This window comes from Sarcophilus harrisii, chromosome X (assembly GCF_902635505.1).
Source record: "Sarcophilus harrisii chromosome X, mSarHar1.11, whole genome shotgun sequence".
NCBI lineage: Eukaryota > Metazoa > Chordata > Mammalia > Dasyuromorphia > Dasyuridae > Sarcophilus > Sarcophilus harrisii.
This window is the reverse complement of record NC_045432.1, coordinates 18,446,053-18,465,705: the sequence shown is the minus strand read 5'-3', so window position 1 is coordinate 18,465,705 and position 19,653 is coordinate 18,446,053. Positions and strand designations below refer to the sequence as shown.

At 32.4% G+C, this 19,653-nt stretch overlaps 2 pseudogenes; one reads left to right on the top strand and one right to left on the bottom strand.

The window, feature by feature from the left end:
• Nucleotides 1-9,919: 9,919 nt before the first annotated feature.
• On the top strand, nt 9,920-13,179 carry LOC116420251 (annotated as a pseudogene).
• A 692-nt stretch (nt 13,180-13,871) lies between these two features.
• Nucleotides 13,872-19,653, bottom strand: part of LOC100931088 — a 14,509-nt pseudogene continuing 8,727 nt past the window's right edge.

The window sequence follows — 19,653 nt, the reverse complement described above, 5'->3', positions numbered from 1 at the left end:
AACCCAGATCTAGAGCCAGCAGGAAGCTGACTGAGCCCATCATAATTTACAAGGAAGGAAGCTGCGGCCCAGGGAAATTCTATAAATTACCCATGGTTCCACATAGAATCATAGATTTAGAACTGCAAGGGTCCTTGGAGGCCCAGTACCCTCCTTTTACAGATCACAAAATCATTGATTTAAAGCTGGAAAGGACCTCAGAGACCATCTAGTCCAACCCTCCCTTTGATTTTAGAGACCATACATTGTAGCTAGAGAGGGCTTGAGGGACTACTGAATCCAAAAGTCTATTTTTACAGATTTAGAGCTAGAAGAGACATTGAAGGTCACTGAGTCCAGCCCTTCCAATTTACAGAAAGGGAAACTGAAGGCCAGGGAGGTGAAATGACCTACTTGGGGCTCTAGTCACATACTTACGATCGGAGAATCACAGCAAGCCACTGTTTTGTCTTCAGTTGCCTCGCTGGGCAATGGCCTCCATAACATTGGTCCTGTGTCCTTCATAGGCTAGAGAGAAGAAAGATTTGAAGATGACTTTTTGGAAATAGGAATGAGCTCCTGATTGACAAAATAGCCTCCTAGATAAGAAGAACTTGGATTCATTAGGAGATTTGGGGTGCTAGTGCATGAGGGACAGAGAGAGGGAAAGCTTGGGCCAGAATCTAGAGGATGAACAGATTTATGGGCCATCTAGGGACATATATATATAAATTTATATATTTGTGCAACATAGAAATATATATTTATACTATATATAAATATTGCTATTTATACCATATATAAGTAGATAAGTATTTGTGTGAATACATGAATATTTATACTATAAGTATGTACATATAAATACATAAATATTTATATTTATACAATGTATATTTGCTATATATGTATTTGAAATATATAAGTATTTATAGCTACAAAATGCATAAATATGTGTGAACAGTATATAGATATATATATGCAATATTTATAGAATGCATAAATATATATGTACAATATGTAAATGATATTGCTATATATAAATAATTATATTTATAAAATATATCATCTATGTGCAATATAAAAAGATTTATAGTCCTAAAATATATATGTGCAATACATAAATATTTACACTTACACATATATTTATACAATATATAATTATATGTATGCAATAGATATATATCCAATATATAGATATATACGATATATAAATATTTTATATGTAATATAGAGATATATGTGCAATATATACATATTTATATATACAACACAGAAGTATGTATGCAATACTTTTATAAAATATATATTTATACAATACATAAATATGTAGATATATATCTACTTATATTTACGCATATTTGCACATATATATATTTATAAAATACAATATATATATAAGTAAACAATATATAAATATATGCAATACATAAATATATGTATATAATAAATATGGAATCTAGAAATATTTATATTTATACAGTACATAAATAGATGTATACAACACATAGATAAATATGCAATATAGAAAGGTTTATATTTATATGATACATACACATGTATAAAAGATATACATGTGTGTACAATATCTAAAGCAAAAATATATGTAGGCAGCATATAAATATATGTGCAATCTAGAAATATCTGTATCCATACAATAATACATATAGGAATGTGTATAAAATACATAAATATAGGTATGCAATATATAAATATATGTGCAATATAAAAGTATTTTTATATATGTACATAATGCATACATATATGTATGTAAGATACAAATGTCCTGCAATATATCATTGTTTATATACATAGAATGCATAAATATATATAACACATATAAACATATGTACAATCTAGAAATATTTATATACAATACCTCAATACATGTATGCCATATAGATATATGCAATCAAGACATATTTATTTATACACTACATACACATAAATAATGCAAGAATGTATTGCAATCTAGAAATATTTATATTTATACAACATATAAATATATGCATACAATACATGAATATATGCAAAATAGAAATATTTATATGTGTACAGTACATACATATATGTATACAAGATATAAATGTATGTACACTATATAAATATTTTGATACATACAAAATATGTGTATAACATATATGTGCAATCTAGAACTATTACTATTCATACAATACATAAATAGATGCAGACAACATATGGATATATATGCAATATAGAAAGATTTATAGTTATACAATACATAGATATGTTTATATAAATGTACTGCAATATAATGCATAAATATATATATAAAATATTATTCTATGTGAAATATCTCAATATTTATATACATAGGCAATACACAAATATAGGCATAAAATATATAAATATGTGCAATCTAAAAATATTTATATTTACACAAGATATAAATATATGTATACTACAGAGATATATATGCAATATAGAAATATGTATATTTATACACCATACATATGTATACAATATATAAATGTACGTACGATCTAGAAATATTTATAGCTATACAATATATAACTAGAGATATACAGACATATAAATGTGTCTATAGATATGTATATACAAAATAGAAATCGTTATATTTATATAATACATACCTATATGTACAAGATATAAAGGTATATCCAATAAATATTTATATATACACGATACATAAATATGTGTGCAATCTAGAAATATTTATATAATACATATGTATATAATATATTGCAATATACACACATATCATGTATTGCAATACACACACACAAAAGACATAAATGTATGTGCAATACATGGATATTTACATTTACACAATATAGAGATATTTATAAAATACCCAAATATATGTATATAATTTATACACATATATATAAATATATATATATATATATATATATATTCAATATAGAAATATTTCTATTTATACAATATATACATGTGTATATATAACATATAAATGTATTGCAATACATAAATATTTATATATACACAATACATAAATATATGTATTCAATATATGTAAGTTTATGCAATATAAAAATATAAGGCCAATACACCAATATTCATGTTCATGCACTACATAAAATACGTGCAATAGAGGAATGTTTTATATTTATAAACTATAGAAACATATGTATACTATATATATAAACATAAATATGCAATACATAAACACTTATAGAATATATATAGATATATGTGTAATATAGAAATATTTACATTTATACAATACATAAATATATGTATACAATATGTAAATGTTGTTAAATATATAAACATATGTGCAATATATAAATATTATATCTACAGCACAGAAATATACTTACAATAATATAAATGTATATGTATATGTATATATGCAATACTTGAATATATATGCACAATACATAAATATATTGTGCAATATAGGAATATTTATATTTACCCAATAAATAATATATGTATGTTATATAAATATGTATGCAATATATAAATATTTATATTTATACACCACATATATATTTATATAATATATAAATGCATTGCAATTTAGAAATCTTTATATTCATGCAATTCATAAGTATATGTATGCAATATATAAATATATGGGTAAAATAGAAATATTTATATTTGTAAAATACATACAAATATGTATACAAGATATATGAATATAGAATATATAAATATACAAAAAACAAATATATGGCAATACATAGATATTTACATTGATAAAATATATAAATATAAGCATACAATATATATGCAATCTAGAAATATAAAAATATATATACAATATATAGATATATTTGCAATGAAGAAATATTTACATTTATGGAATGCATAAATATATGTACACAATATGTAAATGTATGTGCAATATTTATATATCTATACATAATACATAAATACATATACAATATAGAAATTTTCATATTAACACAATACTTAAATAGATATGTACAATACATAAATATGTGTGCAATATATGTGAGCAATATAGGAATATTTATATTTATTCAATACACACATATATATGTATATAGTATATAAAAGTATCACAATATATAAATGTTTGTATATATATAATACAAAAAATATGTGTACAATATACAAATAGATTGCAATCCAGAAATATTTATATTTATATAATACATAAATATATGTATAAAATATAGACATATATGGAATATAAAAATGTTTATATGTATACAATACATACATATATGTGTATAATATATAAATATATTTGCAGTATATACATATGTATATATACAATAAAAACAAGTGTATGTTATATGAATATATTGCAATAAACACTGCACATATATTTACATGTTGTGTATAGATATATGTATAAATGTGCAATATATTTATACAATATACATTTATATGTACAATATAGAAATGTATTGCAATCTAGAAGTATATATACAGAATACAAAATATATGTATACAATATATGAATATATTTTCATCTAGAAGTGTTTATGTTTATATAATACATAAATATATCTATACAAAATATAAACATATATATAATACATTAAAATATGTATACAAGATATAAATCTGTTCAATCTAGAACTATTTATATTTATACAATACATAAATATATGTATACAATATATAGTTATATATGCAATCTAGAAATCTTTACATTTACACAATACCTACATATATGTATACAACATATAAATATATGTGCAATCTAGAAATGTATATATACAATACATAAATATATGTGCAATCTAGAAATGTAGATGCATAATTCATAAATATATGTATACAATATAAAATATATATGAAATATTTATATTTATAAAATACAAAATATATTTATACAAATTACAGATAGATATATATGTAAAATAGTAATGTTTATATTTATAAAATACATATATGTATACAGGATATAAATGTATTGCAATATACAAATATTTATATACACAATACATAAATATATGCATGCAATATATAAATATTTGTGCAACATATAAATATTTCTATCTATAAAACACATAAATATATATCTGGAAGATATAAAACTGTGTCCAATCTAGAACTATTTATATTTATACAATATATAGATGTATGTTTATATTCATACAATACATACATATATGTACACAATATATAAATGTATGTACAGTATATATATTTATATATACACAATACATAAACTTATATACAATATACAAATATATGCAATCTAGAAATATTCATAATTATACAATAAAAACATATCCAATATATATGCAATATAGGAATATTTATATTTATACAATAAAGATATGTGTATATAATTTATATACACATATTTGTGTAAACTAGAATGTTAATATTTACATCAAACATACATGTGTGTATACAAGATATAAATGTATTGCAGTATATAAATATTTATATATACAATAATAAATATGTGTCTACAATATATGAGTATACATGCAATTGAGCAATATTTACATTTACACAATACATACATTTATGTATATAATATGTAACTATATGTGCAATGTAGAAATATTTATATATACAACACAAATATATATGCAATTTATAAATCTGTGTTTATATTGTATACACACAAACATAATCTATATATCAATCTATAAATATTTATATTTATACAACACAGCACTATAGGCATACAATATATCTATGAAATATAGAAATATTTCTATTTATATAATACATACATATATGTACACAATATATAAATGTAGGTACAGAGTATAAATATTTTATATATGTACACAATACATAAATATATATGCAATGTAGAAATATTTATAATTATACAATACAAATATATGTATACAACATATAGCTGCATATGCAATCTAGAAGCATCTATATTTATATAATATATACATATAAGTATATGTGCAATCTAGAAATATATATACAATACATAAATATATGTATGCAATATAGAAATATTCATACTTATAAAATACAAAATCTCTTTATGCAGTTTATAGATAGATAAATGTAAAATAGAAATGTTAATATTTATAAAATACATATATGTAGACAAGATATGTGTATTGCAATATATAAATATTTATATATACAATAATAAATATATGTATAAAATAAATGTGCAATTGAGCAGTATTTACATTTCCACCTATGTGTACAATCTATACATGTATTTGCAACACATAAATATTTCTATATATACAACACATAAATATACATATGCAAGGTATAAATCTGTGTTCAATCTAGAACTATTTATATTTGTACAATATACAGGTATATGCAATATAGAAATTTTTATATTTATGCAATGCATACATATATGTATATAATATATAAATGTATGTGCAGTATGTACATATGTATATATACACAATAAAAACAAGTGTATGTTATATGAATATATTGCAATAAGCAGTGCACATATATTTACATGTTGTATATGTATATATATGTATAAATGTGCAATATATTTATACAATACATACATTTCTATATACAATATAGAATGTATTGCAATCTAGTATGTATACAATATATGAATATATTTTCATCTAGAAGTGTTTATGTTTATATAGTACATAAATATATCTATACAAAATATAAACCTATATATAATACATTAAAATATGTGTACAAGATATAAATCTGTTCAATCTAGGACTATTTATATTTATACAATACATAAACATATGCATACAATATATAGTTATATATGTAATCTAGAAATCTTTACATTTACACAATACCTACATATATGTATACAACATATAAATATATGTGCAATGTAGAAATGTATATATATAATACATAAATATATGTATGCAATATAGAAATATTCATATTTATAAAATACAGAATCTCTTTATACAATTTATAGATAGATAGGTGTAAAATAGAAATGTTAATATTTATAAAATACATATATGTAGACAAGATATGTGTATTGCAATATATAAATATTTATATATACAATAATAAATGTATGTATAAAATAAATAAATGTGCAATTGAGCAATATTCACATTTCCACATATGTGTACAATCTATACATGTATTTGCAACACATAAATATTTCTATATATACAACACATAAATATATATATATATATATATATATATATATATATGCAAGATATAAATCTGTGTTCAATCTAGAACTATTTATATTTATACAATATACAGCTATATGCAATATAGAAATTTTTATATTTATACAATGCATACATATATGTACACAATATATAAATGTATGTACAATAAATTTTTATATACACACAATACATATATGTAGAATATATAAATATATATGTAATATAGAAATATTTATAATTATACAACAAAATATGTACTATATGTACAATATACGAATATTTATATTTATACAATAGAAAACATATGTATATAAGTTACATAGACATATATGTAAAATAGAAAAGTTAATATTTATACAATACATGCATATATGTATACCAGATATAAATATATTGCAGTATATCAGTATTTATATATACAATACATACATAAATATATGTGCAATTGAGCAATATTTACATTCACACAATACATACATATATGTATATAATATGTAAATATATGTGCAATATACAAACATTTATATATACAACACAAATATATATGCAATATACAAATCTGTGTTCAATCTATAACTATATTTATACTATGCATCAATATATGTATATATGAAAGATAGCAATATTTCTGTTTCCATAATACATATATGTATACAATATATAAATGTATGCACAACATATCAATATATATGTACACAATACATCAATAGATATGCAATATAGAAATATTTTTAATTACACAACACAAATATATATACATATATATGCAATCTAGAAATATTTATATTTATGCAAACCATACATATATGTATATAGTATATAAACAATATGCAATATATTTATATTTATACAATACATAAATATGTGAGCAGTATATAAATATATGTCATGTATATAAATATGGGTTTATACAGCATAAAATAGATGTGCAATACAGAAATATTCATATTTATGAAATATCTAAATATATGCAATCTATAAATATTTATATTTATTCAATAAATAAATATATGTGAACGATATATAGATATATGTAACATAAAAATATTTATAACTATGCAAAACATAAATATATGTATATTATATATGTGTATGTACAACATGTGAATACATTTATATATACAACACCTAAATATATGTATATACTATATAAATATATGCAATCTATAACTATTTATATTTATACGATACATAATTATATGTATGCAATATATTTCTGCCACGTAGAAATATTTATATTTATGCAATACATCCATATACTTATATAAGTTATAAATGTATGTGAAATATATAACAATTGATAAGCATACAGTACATTAATATATCTATATGATATATAACTGTATAAGCAATTCAAAATATTGTATATCTACATATGTGTATTGTAAAATATAAAAATTTTTATAGAACACATGGACATATGACACAATATATGAATATCCAATATATAAATATCTATATATGTGCACAATACATAATTATATGTGTACTATACATAAATATATGTTCAATATTTGGTGCAATATAGAAATATTTATATATTTACAACATGTACATATGTATATAGAAGATATACATACATGTACGCTATATGTACACATGGGTATACAACATATACACATGGCTATACCATATATATCTTTCTGCAACATATATTTCTAGTTGTACTATACATAAAATATACAACATATAAAATACACACTACAATATATAAATATACGTTTATATAATATAAAATATAGTGCAATGCATAAATATAGGAATATTTAGATTGATAAAATACCCAAATATACATTCCATCTAGATATGTTTATTTTCATACAATACTATATTTATGTATACAATATTTAAATGTATGTCCACTCTATATTTATACAATAAATAAATATCTGTTCAATATATAAATATGTATGTTTGTACAATACCTGCATATTTTTATTTCTATAATATATAAATTTATTGGACCTGAAGACCTATAGATTCTGTGGGATTTACCCTCTCTCAAGAAGTAAATTGTTTTTATATTTTAAGGTCACGTGGCAGGAGAACACCACCAGTGAATTGTAGAAGAAAGGAGAGGAGGAAAAGAATAACGGTAACACAGTAGAGGGACACAGGGAGTGGACCGCAGACTTCTCAGCTATGGAAAACTCGGCGTTAAAAAGACTCCCATTCATTCAGGGATGAGAATACTCCCACCTTCCATGCCAGTCTTTCTGCAACTTCAGGCCTTAGAAAGTTGCCTCAGGCACTGACAGCGTGAGACTTTTGTTTCTGGGCATGTGGCCAGAATGTGGCCGAGGTGGGACTTGAACCCAGGTTGCTCCAGCTCCAAGGCCGGCCGGCCCACTCGGCTCTCTCCATCCGCCATTCAGACTGTCCGTTAGAAAGTAACCAGCCCGAGATAGAGGCCTTCGCTAACGCCGGCTCCTCAGAAGGTCCGACTTGATCCAAGATAACAAAAAAACTGATGGTGGAGGAGGAATGAGTCTTGTTCTGGTCAGTCCTGGGGGTGGATCCAGGAACCATAGGGGGCCCCTCCAGGAAGACAGATAAAGACCTGGCTTTAATAGAGGCTGTCTAACAAGTAAAGTTGCTCCCAACAGAGCTGGAGAAGGATTAGACTTGAGACTTTGCTGGTATGAGACATCCCGGATAAGAAAGCTCACCCGACCGGATGCAGATCACAATTCGTCTGTAAATTCGAGCACTTAGGGAGCTGCCCGGGACGCTGAGGGGAGAATTTGAATCCAGGGCTTCTGATTTCAAGGTGAAGGTACTCCCCTTCCCTTCCCCCCCCCCCCCCCCCCCCCCCCCCCCCCCCCCCCCCCCCCCCCCCCCCCCCCCCCCCCCCCCCCCCCCCCCCCCCCCCCCCCCCCCCCAGCTACAGCTGCCTGGACCTCCACCACGGTCATTACCACCACTGCACCTTGTATCTCCTCACTGCAGCTTGCCAAAGAAGAAGCACCATGAAATCCAAAGTGCAGGCAAGGAGCAGCGGTAGAAGACGCCAGATCCGTACTCGTTCCCAGAGTAAGGCCCTGAAGGCCCAGAGGCTGGCCAGAAAGCTGGCCCGGTACCAGATGGTGGCCCAGTACCAGATCATGACCCGGTCCCGGGTAAGGGCAGCCCTGCGGGAGGCTGAAGCCAGCACTAGTTCTCAGGCAATGGGGGCGGCCTTCACCAGGTCCAGGAGCAGAGAAACCCTGAGCGTGCAGGGGAGGAAGAAGCCCCGCTCACGCAAGCGCATCCTCAAGGCCAAGCATCCCTCTCAGAACTACAGGGTAACTGATTATTTCCCCATCCGGAGGAGCACTCGGAAGAATCGAGGTGAGCTGCGTAGCGAGGAGCGCATCAGACTCAATGCGTTGATTCAGAGTGGGAAGGAGGAGGGCATGCGAGTGGGGCTCTTTGAGGGGAAAGGTCGTGGAGTGATCACCACCAAGCCCTTCCAACGGGGTGACTACGTGGTGGAGTATCATGGGGATCTCATCGACTTGGCACTTGCCAAGAAGCGGGAGGCCCGCTACGCAAAAGACCCCGACACCGGTTGCTACATGTACTACTTCCATTACCGAAGTAAAGGTTACTGCGTGGACGCCACCAAAGAGTCCGGCCGTCTGGGGCGTCTCATCAACCACAGCAAGAGTGGCAACTGCCAGACAAAGCTGCACCCCATCAATGGGGTGCCTCATCTTATCGTGATCGCCACCAGAGACATCGCAGTTGGTGAAGAGCTGCTCTATGACTACGGAGACCGAAGCAAGGCCTCCCTGGAGGCCTACCCCTGGCTGAAATACTAAGAGCAGCTGGCCCAGGGACTACATTTGGTCCCAAGGAGTAAACTAACTCTGACCCTCCCTGGCTGTAGCTCCCACCCTGCCTAAACCACTGACTGCAACTTCACAGAAATGCCCAGAAAATTTGCCATACCTAGCACTTGGACTTTGCTAATGGTGCAGGCGATCTCCCTGGCCAAAACGGTGACCTCCAATCCACCTGGTCTATTGACTTGGAGTTTGCTGGTGGCACAGGAAATGCACCTTGGAAGAAATTGTGACTTCAAATCCACCATATCTGCTGATTTGGACTTTCCTGCATGGAGCAAGAGCCCCATTCTGGACAAAATTGTGAGTTCAAATCCAATGTGCCTGATAAAACCCATTCTGGACAAAATTGTGACTTCAAATCCAATGTGCCTGATAAAACCCATTCTGGACAAAATTGTGACTTCAAATCCAATGTGCCTGCTGACTAGGACTTTGCTAATGGAGCAAGAAACCTATTCTGGACAAAATTGTGAATTCAGATCCATGGTGCCTGCTGACTTGGACTTTGCTAACGGAGCTTCCTATCCTTCCTGGCTAAAAGATTAATTTTAATTTCATCAAATCCGATACCTAGAAGATGATTAGTTTCAGTTCTGGGGAGGTTAGTTTTTCTCTTATGGGTGGGGGGTTGAGGGGCTGTCTAAGTGGGTTACTTCTGATATTTTAAAATCTGTTGAAATGCCTATTTACTTTGCAAAATTGGGTTGTGTTTTTTTTAATTTTCTTGATTTTGATCTTCTGTAGATTTCCCGGGCAGGCTTGCACAGGTGGCCTTCAATTGCCCCGATATTTTTCTGTTTCTGGTTGTTCTGTGTGTTTTCCAGGGCTACATGGCACTACTGCAACCTGCTAATGTCAATTCGGTTTTTCTTTAGCTTCAGGGTCTCCCCCTATCAGGACTTGCTCTCAGATCTCTCCCCCAAAGCCAGTATCTAATATGCACCCTGGGAGGAGAAAAGAGGGGCAAGCCTGAGGAAGAGAGAGAGAACGTGGGGGAGACCCTGCCACCTACAGATGAGACCCTCGGATCACAATCAGAGATTATAATTTAAAACTCAATTGGAATTATTAAATAATAATTCTATTCCTTGAGAGGCTATAACCACCCCATTTCAGATTTTTTCTTTTTTTTAAAATAGTAATGTAAGTTTTACAACATTTACACAGTGAAATAGGAAATGTATCCTATGCATTTCATTAATGAGGAAAATGGAAGTACATTGACATAAAATAAATGACTTGGCCAGGACTCCAACTTTCTAAAACTTAGAAGGCCATAGTATTTTCATGTTTTTGTTTATTTTTTCTTGTGTTTTTCCCCTTCTGTTTTGTTTTGTTTTTTCTTTTATAATGTGAAAATGGAGATAGGATGAAAAGGATTACACATATTAAAAGGATTATTTGCTGCTTTGAGGCAGGGAGTAAGGGAGGAGAGGAGAAAAGTTTAGGATCTAAAAGTTTGCAAAAATACATATTGAAAACTATTCATATGTTTTGAGAAACAAAATCCTATGAAAAAACTTACCAAAAAAATCATAGAAGTAATGTAGAAGTAACTATTATTTAATAATTCATATGGAGCTTTAAGGTTTGCAAAAGTGCTTTTAATCTATTGTTTCATTTGATTCTTACTACAATCCCTATTTAGGGACTATTCACCTTTTACAAGTAAGAAAAGTGAGGCAGAGAAAAACTAAAGACCTTGACCAGTCACATCTAGGCTTTCCTGCTGCATTGGCAAACTATTGACTACACCACGTTCTGTGGTGCTGTTTAGAAATTCTTCCCACTAGCTTTTCTCTGCTCACTCATCAGTAAGTCTCTGATATTTGCCTTTGCTCTTACCAGCTGTACCTGGATAATCCAGAACTAAGTTATAGCTTTGTAGTAGGAAGTCCCATTGACTGCTTAAAGGAGGAATCAGTCCTTTGTAGTTTCAGAGCAATATTTAGATGGCCGTCACTTTAGAAAACCAAGCTGGTGTTTGCCCTGATTGCCAAGAAATGCCTGTATGCTGTAGAATGTTCAAAAGCCTTAGATAAATATGTCTCCTTGATGAATAATAAGTTAAGCCCTATAGGAACTGCTCTCTGTTTCTGAGTGAGTCATCCCACTTGCTGTAGGATATTCTGAATGAGGTGAAAGGGATGACCTATACAAGCCAAAATGGGAATACTCTGTTGGGATTTGGGGGTGGGGGGTGGGGTATGGATGTTCTACCTTTAATTGCTGCAAAATGATTGTACGGAAATTGTTGACTTATTCGTTGCTTTTTCCCCACTTATGTAGCAGTGTTTTAAATAAAATACCCATAGTTCAAGGCTCTGTTGTGGTTTGTCTGAAATTAATGATTTTTACCCAAGGTTCTCCTGGTGAAAATAACCCTGAGTAGAGTCAAGGAATAACAGACTGAGCTCCAGGAATCTTGGGCTGCCATAAAAGCACATCCAGCAATTAATCCCCTGCCTTCTGCCCTTTGCCCTTTTGCCCTCTGCCTTCTGCCCTCTTCACCCCGATCTCACCTGGAGACCTGTTCTTGGTTCTAAACATCATAGTTTAGGAAGGATCTTGGCAAGCTGAAGACTGTTCAGAGAACAACCAGGAAGGCCTTGAGTCTATGTCACATATTGAGGGGTTGGAAAAAAAGCAGTTAAATTTAACCAGAGAGGAGAGAAGGCCCGGGGCCCTATTTACAAGGCCCTACTGTTTCTCTCGAGGGAAAATGGCACATAGATATTAGCACATATGAGAGGCCATATATAGCTTGACGGTTAGTATACTGAAACTGGAGTCAGGAAAACACCCTAAGAGAAGGAGACCTGCTGCAGTGGTGAGGATTTCTCAAAGGAGATGGTGTGAATCATGTCAGGTGCCTCTGTGGAGAGGAAAGTAATAATGCTTGTAATAATACAAGCCAAAGAACTATTCTTTTCTGACTGCCTGTGGGGACTAATTTTTTTTTACATTGCAAAAAAAGATGCAATTTTATTTAATCAGCTTTTATATTCTAGACCCTTGAAAGGTAGAGCATCACTCAGATACTGTCTCCCCTGGCCTTGGTAGGAAGATTTCTAAACTTGGTTCGAACCATTCCACTATTTCCATGAAGCCAAATGATTTTCCCCAGACCACTCTTGTTCTGTTGGGTTTTCCACTAGGAGTCACTGTGCTGTTTTTTGCTCTGTTACACATCAGCACATCTCTTGCCAAATAACGTTCAGTTTTATCCGAGCACAGACTCTTGAATTTTCAGAAGACTAGCATGTTCCCTCTGGCTTTGTGGGCCTTGCTTGTAGCCAGCAAAAACGACCTTGGCCTACAGCCTTTTATCCAGTATGCTGTTCTAGAAGTCGTTTCCAACAGGCCTCCCAGGTTTCAAGAAGGAGGAAAGAGTCCTTGCTCTATTTTTGACTTGAGTTAGATAAAATGTATTCTATTCTTTATTTATTTAGGGGTTGGGATTTTGTTTGTTTGTTTGTTTGTTTTTGACTCAGTGAAAGGGGAGATTTTTTTTTTTTGCCTCAGTTGCTCCATAACCCAAATCCCTTGAATGGGTGTGGCCTTAGGCCAACCGAGACCTCTTAAAGATCTTAGTTTAAAAAGGCCAAGCTCTCCCCCCACCCCTTCCAAGACCATCTCCAATAGACCTGATCTCTATCTGGCCACTGGACTCAGCTCTGGAGGGGAAACTGAGGCAGTTTTGCCCAGACCTCCCTCACTTAAATCCAATTCATTGCATGTCATGGCATCACCTCCCTGTTGTCAGGGTCCTCTTAGAGAAGGAAGGGCAAACCCCAACAACACTAATTTATGCTTATAACCTGCTGTTAATCTGACTTTAGCTAGGGACCTGTATTCCCTTCAGGGAGAAAGAGAAACAAATCCAATTCAAATGTTCCCAGAGATCCTGGGGACGGTAAAAGGGATGAACTATACAAGCCAAAAATGGGAATAATCCGTCGGGATTTGGGGTTGGGGGGTATGGATGTTCTACCTTTAATTGCTACTAAATGATTGTACAGAAATTGTTGACTTTCGTTGCTTTTTCCCCACCTATGTAGCAGTGCTTTAAATAAAATACCCATAGTTCAAGGCTCTGCTGTAGTTTTTCTGAAACTAATGATTTTTACCCAAGGTTCTCTTGGTGAAAATAGCCCTGAGTAGAGGCAAGGTGAATAACAGACTGAGCTCCAGGAATCTTGGGCTGCCATAAAAGTACATCCAGCAATTAATCCCCTGCCCTCTGCCCTTTGCCCTTTGCCCTCTGCCTAGTGCTAGAAGGCAGTTTAGAGGCCATCTCATTTAATTCTTCAAGTCACTTGCTTTTCCCAGGCTTCATTTTTCCCTTTTGTAAAATGAGGAAGTCAGGTCTAGAGGATCTCTGATGTCTTTCAGTTCTAAATCCATTCCTCTGTGATCTATGAAATTTAAAACCCAGATCCCTCTAAATCCAAATGTTGTTGTTCAGTTGTTTCAGTCACGTCTGATTCTTCATGATCCTATTTGGGGGTTTTCTTGGCAAAGATACTGGAGTGGTTTGCCATTTCCTTCTCCGGATCATTGTACAGATGAGGAAACTGAGGCAACATAGTGAAGTGATTTGTTAGTAAGTGTCTGGGGCTAGATTTGAACTGATTCCAAGCCCAGCGCTTTCTGTTCATTGTACCCCCTCACTGCCTTAAATCCAGATATAACTAGTTGTCTCATTTTGAAAAATCAATTTGGTCTCCCTTTCAGAATGAGCACGGAATAGAATTTTTATGTTGTTTTTGTGGTTAGGGAGGCTGCTAAGGGGAATAAGGAAAGCAGAATGAGGGGAGAGGAGGGCACTGGACAGAACAGCTTGTGAGCATAATCAGACTGGAGATTAAAGTTCCTAAAAAGAAATGGCCAGACTATCAAAAAAAAAACCCAAAAACAACCTTCTACTTTATTTACTGTTTTGCCCCATCAGAGGCATAATATTCAATAATCTCCTGCCCCCAGTTCCTAGGTATTTAATATATAATATAATTTGTTATCTATAATATCATAATATATTATATATATACAATTATATGTTATATACCACATGATATATAATATGATATTAATACTAATATAATGATCATATATAAATATATCAGTTGTTATATAGTATATAATATGTAATTAGATTTTATATATAATAATATATAATATAATATAATAATAGCATTATATCATATATAATATGAATAGTATTAATAATACAATGTATAATCTATTACTCTATTATTTATGCTATTATTACATATAGCATGTATTATTTATTCTATTATGACATATCATATAATATATAATCACGTTATATATAATAATATAGATGATAAAATTATTGATATACTGTAGTATTATATATCATATATTATAAGTGATAATATTATAATATATGATTTATTCTATGTGATATGTATATTTATGTTATATAATATATTATTATATGTTACACAGTATATTATATAATATAATAACAAAATTAACAATATAAATAAAATTTTAAAAATACAATAATAAAAATAATAGTTTTGTGATGTCTGATTTTGTTAGAAATGGGGTTGATTCTGTTCATAGAAATGTGAAGAGGAGAAATTCTGCCCCCGGTCCTTCCCATGACAAGGAGTATGAGCAGGCCATTGCAGCAGAATTCTGTACGTTGCTGTGGATAAAAATGTGTAATAATGTCTTCAAACCATCAGATGTCACCACAAGCCCGATGATCAATTTGTTTTGATTTTGGGGTATTTTTTTAACATAATTAAGTGAATCCCCAATTTCCTATGGGGAAATGTAATGGAAGGTGACTGATTACTACTCCTGTATAGTAATCCTTGTGCAAAAACATGAATAGCACTAATAATCTCGCACTCGCAACGACTTTGTGTACATATTACATGAAAAAGATAATGGCTCTTAAAACATCTGTGAAGATTTGGGGAAACAATATCTGTTAAGATATTGGACTGAGGAAGAAAATCTCACTTTCTGCTTTCTTCCATTTTTTTTTCAATCTGACCCATGATTTAATTTAATATCTAGGTGGTAGGACAGTGGCTAGAGCACTAGGTGTGGCGTTAAGAAGACCCGAGTCTGGCCTCAGATACTTTCTAGTTGTGACCCTATCCAAGTCATTTTTTGCCTCAGTTTCCCTAACTGTCAAATGAAAATAATAATAGCACTTACCTCCCAAGATTAAATGAGATCATTATTTGTAAAATGCTTAGCCTAGTGCTTGGCACATAGTAGGTGCCATATAAATAAATGTCTATTCCCTTTTGCTTCTATTTAGGGAACTCCTAGAGAGGAAATCTCTCTGCCAATAAAAATCAACCCTGTCTTTGGCACTGTATTTATTATGACTCATCCCTGTGGTTTGACTCTGGGCAAGTCACTCATCTCTCCATGCCCCAGGCAGCATTTTAAACTTCAGAACCCCATGTTTCCCCCCTAGAAGCACTTCCCCCCTTCCCCTTCCGCCCCCCCCCCCCTCCGCCCTGTGAAATCACAGGTCTAGGCCAAGAGCAATCGACAGATGTATGGTTTGATTGACACGGCTCCCACCAGGCTGGCCTTGACTTCAATAAGGTGAAAGGCTGTCTGCTGGCGGCTGCTTGTTCTAATCCGAATCTAGCACAGGGGATCGCGGGTCTGGTTCCACAAGGGGGAAACAATGGGTGGGAACATCTTTTCGGAGTTTGTCGGGGCCCCAGACCTGCAATTCTCCAGTGTGGGGAATTCTCAGCCGAGGAAACTCCTCCCAATGCGGGCCTGCAAACTGTTCTGTCATTTCTAGTCTGAGAGAGCTACCTGGGGAAACTGAGGTAATTTGTCCAGAGTCACTCGGCCTGGTTGTGTCAGAGGCAGGATGTGAATCTAGGTCATGAACCTAGGAGGTGACTTGGAGCCCAGCTCTCTACTCATTCTACCACACTGCCTCTCGTTTAAATGCTAGAGTTTATATACACATATGTGTGTATGCATCTATAATAGATATAGTATAAGATATAAACTATATCATAAATCTGAATCCAGCAAGGGGAATCGCAGGTCTGGTTCCACAAGCGGGACCCTAAATAGAAGGGAAAGGGAATAGACATTTATATGGCACTTAATGATTCTATATAGAATATAGATTTATAACATAAAATATAATGTAATATTTTGACCAGATTAGACATCTTAGTTAGTGGTTGCTCTTCATTCTCAAAGAGGACCAAAATAATGTCTGGGTGACTGCCTGTGTGATCAGACCAATTAAGGGCCCAGAATGCCCTGGCACTGCTTGGGCACAGATGTCCACTTGGAGGGGATTCTCTCACTTTGCACATCTTGTGTTACTTTTGAGCTACTTCAATCCTGCTTTGTCCCAGAGCACAGCTCCTTCTCTGATAAGGGTACACTGTGCTGGACCGTCCTGTGCCGGAGTCTCCCAAGCCATGCAATCAGTTCTAACATGCTTGAGAGAGACCTTGAGAAGGTCTTTGTAGCGCCTTTTCTGACCACCATGAGAGCACTTGCCCTGTGGAAGCTCTCCACAAAATAGGCTTTTGGCAAGTGTATTTTAAACATTTGAACAATATGGCCAGCCCAACGGATTTGCCTGCGTATTTTATTGATATAAGGAATATTCAGATGAGACAGCTGCCTCTCTCAATGCAGATTGGCTCTGCGCCTAAAAGTGAAATGGCCTGCCCAGGGTCACACAGTATGAATTTTTAAAATAATAGGAGCTTTTTATCTTCAAAACACAGGCAAAGATAGTTTTCAGCATTCACTCTCACAAAACCTTGGGTTGCAAAGTTTTCTCCCTCCCTTTCCATCTCCCCCTCTCCTAGAAGCAAGTAATCCAATAAAGGTTAAACATATTTCCACATTCATTGTGCCACGCAAGAAAAATCAGGTCAAAAAAGGAAAAAAAAATGAGAAAGAAAAAAACAAGCAAGCAAACAAGCTCAACAGCCAATCTCAGAGTACACAGTGTGGATTAAAGGCAGGACCTGAATTCAGGACTTTTCAACTCTGACTTCAAGTATCTATCTATTACGCCACCCTGTCTCTCCTTAGCACATTTTACAAGCGATTATTGAGGAACGGTTGATCAATTCAAGCCATCGGACAGCTTCCAAAGTCAAGATGAAATCTCCATCTTGGCATAAAACCTAAGTCTAAAATACAAGAGAGGTGACTTTAGAGCTAAAAGGGGGGGTGGGGCACCTGTTTAGAAAGAGTTATAGTGGAACACAAATCACTGAAACTTTCTTAGAAGAACCCGTGGGAATGATGGGTTGGAAATGGATAGTTTGAATCAGATTTCTTTTGCTTAGACCTCTTGCAAATCACATTCTCCCTGGACCACAGTTTTCTCATGTGCAGAATGAGATTAGATTAATTTCTAAGGCTGCTCCAGCTCCAAGTCTGTGATACAATAAACAACGTTGTTGTTACATTTCTTTTGTTTACTCAAGACAGAACAGTAAAGTACAATTCCAGGACTGCTGGATCCAGATCAACGCCATGTCTAGGACAGGAGTTCAAGCAGCTATTGAGTAAAATTTTCTTGTTTATTTTTAGGCATTATGTACTTGTTTTTAAGTAGTATTCATTTCCTTGGGGGGGGGGGTCACTGCTAGGAGTAAAAAGCATAGCTAGCATTTGAGAATTTGAATTGACTTCCCAGAGAATATATATATATATATATATATATATATATATATATATATACATACACTTATATATGCAGTCAATTCACAGAGAATGTATATATATACATA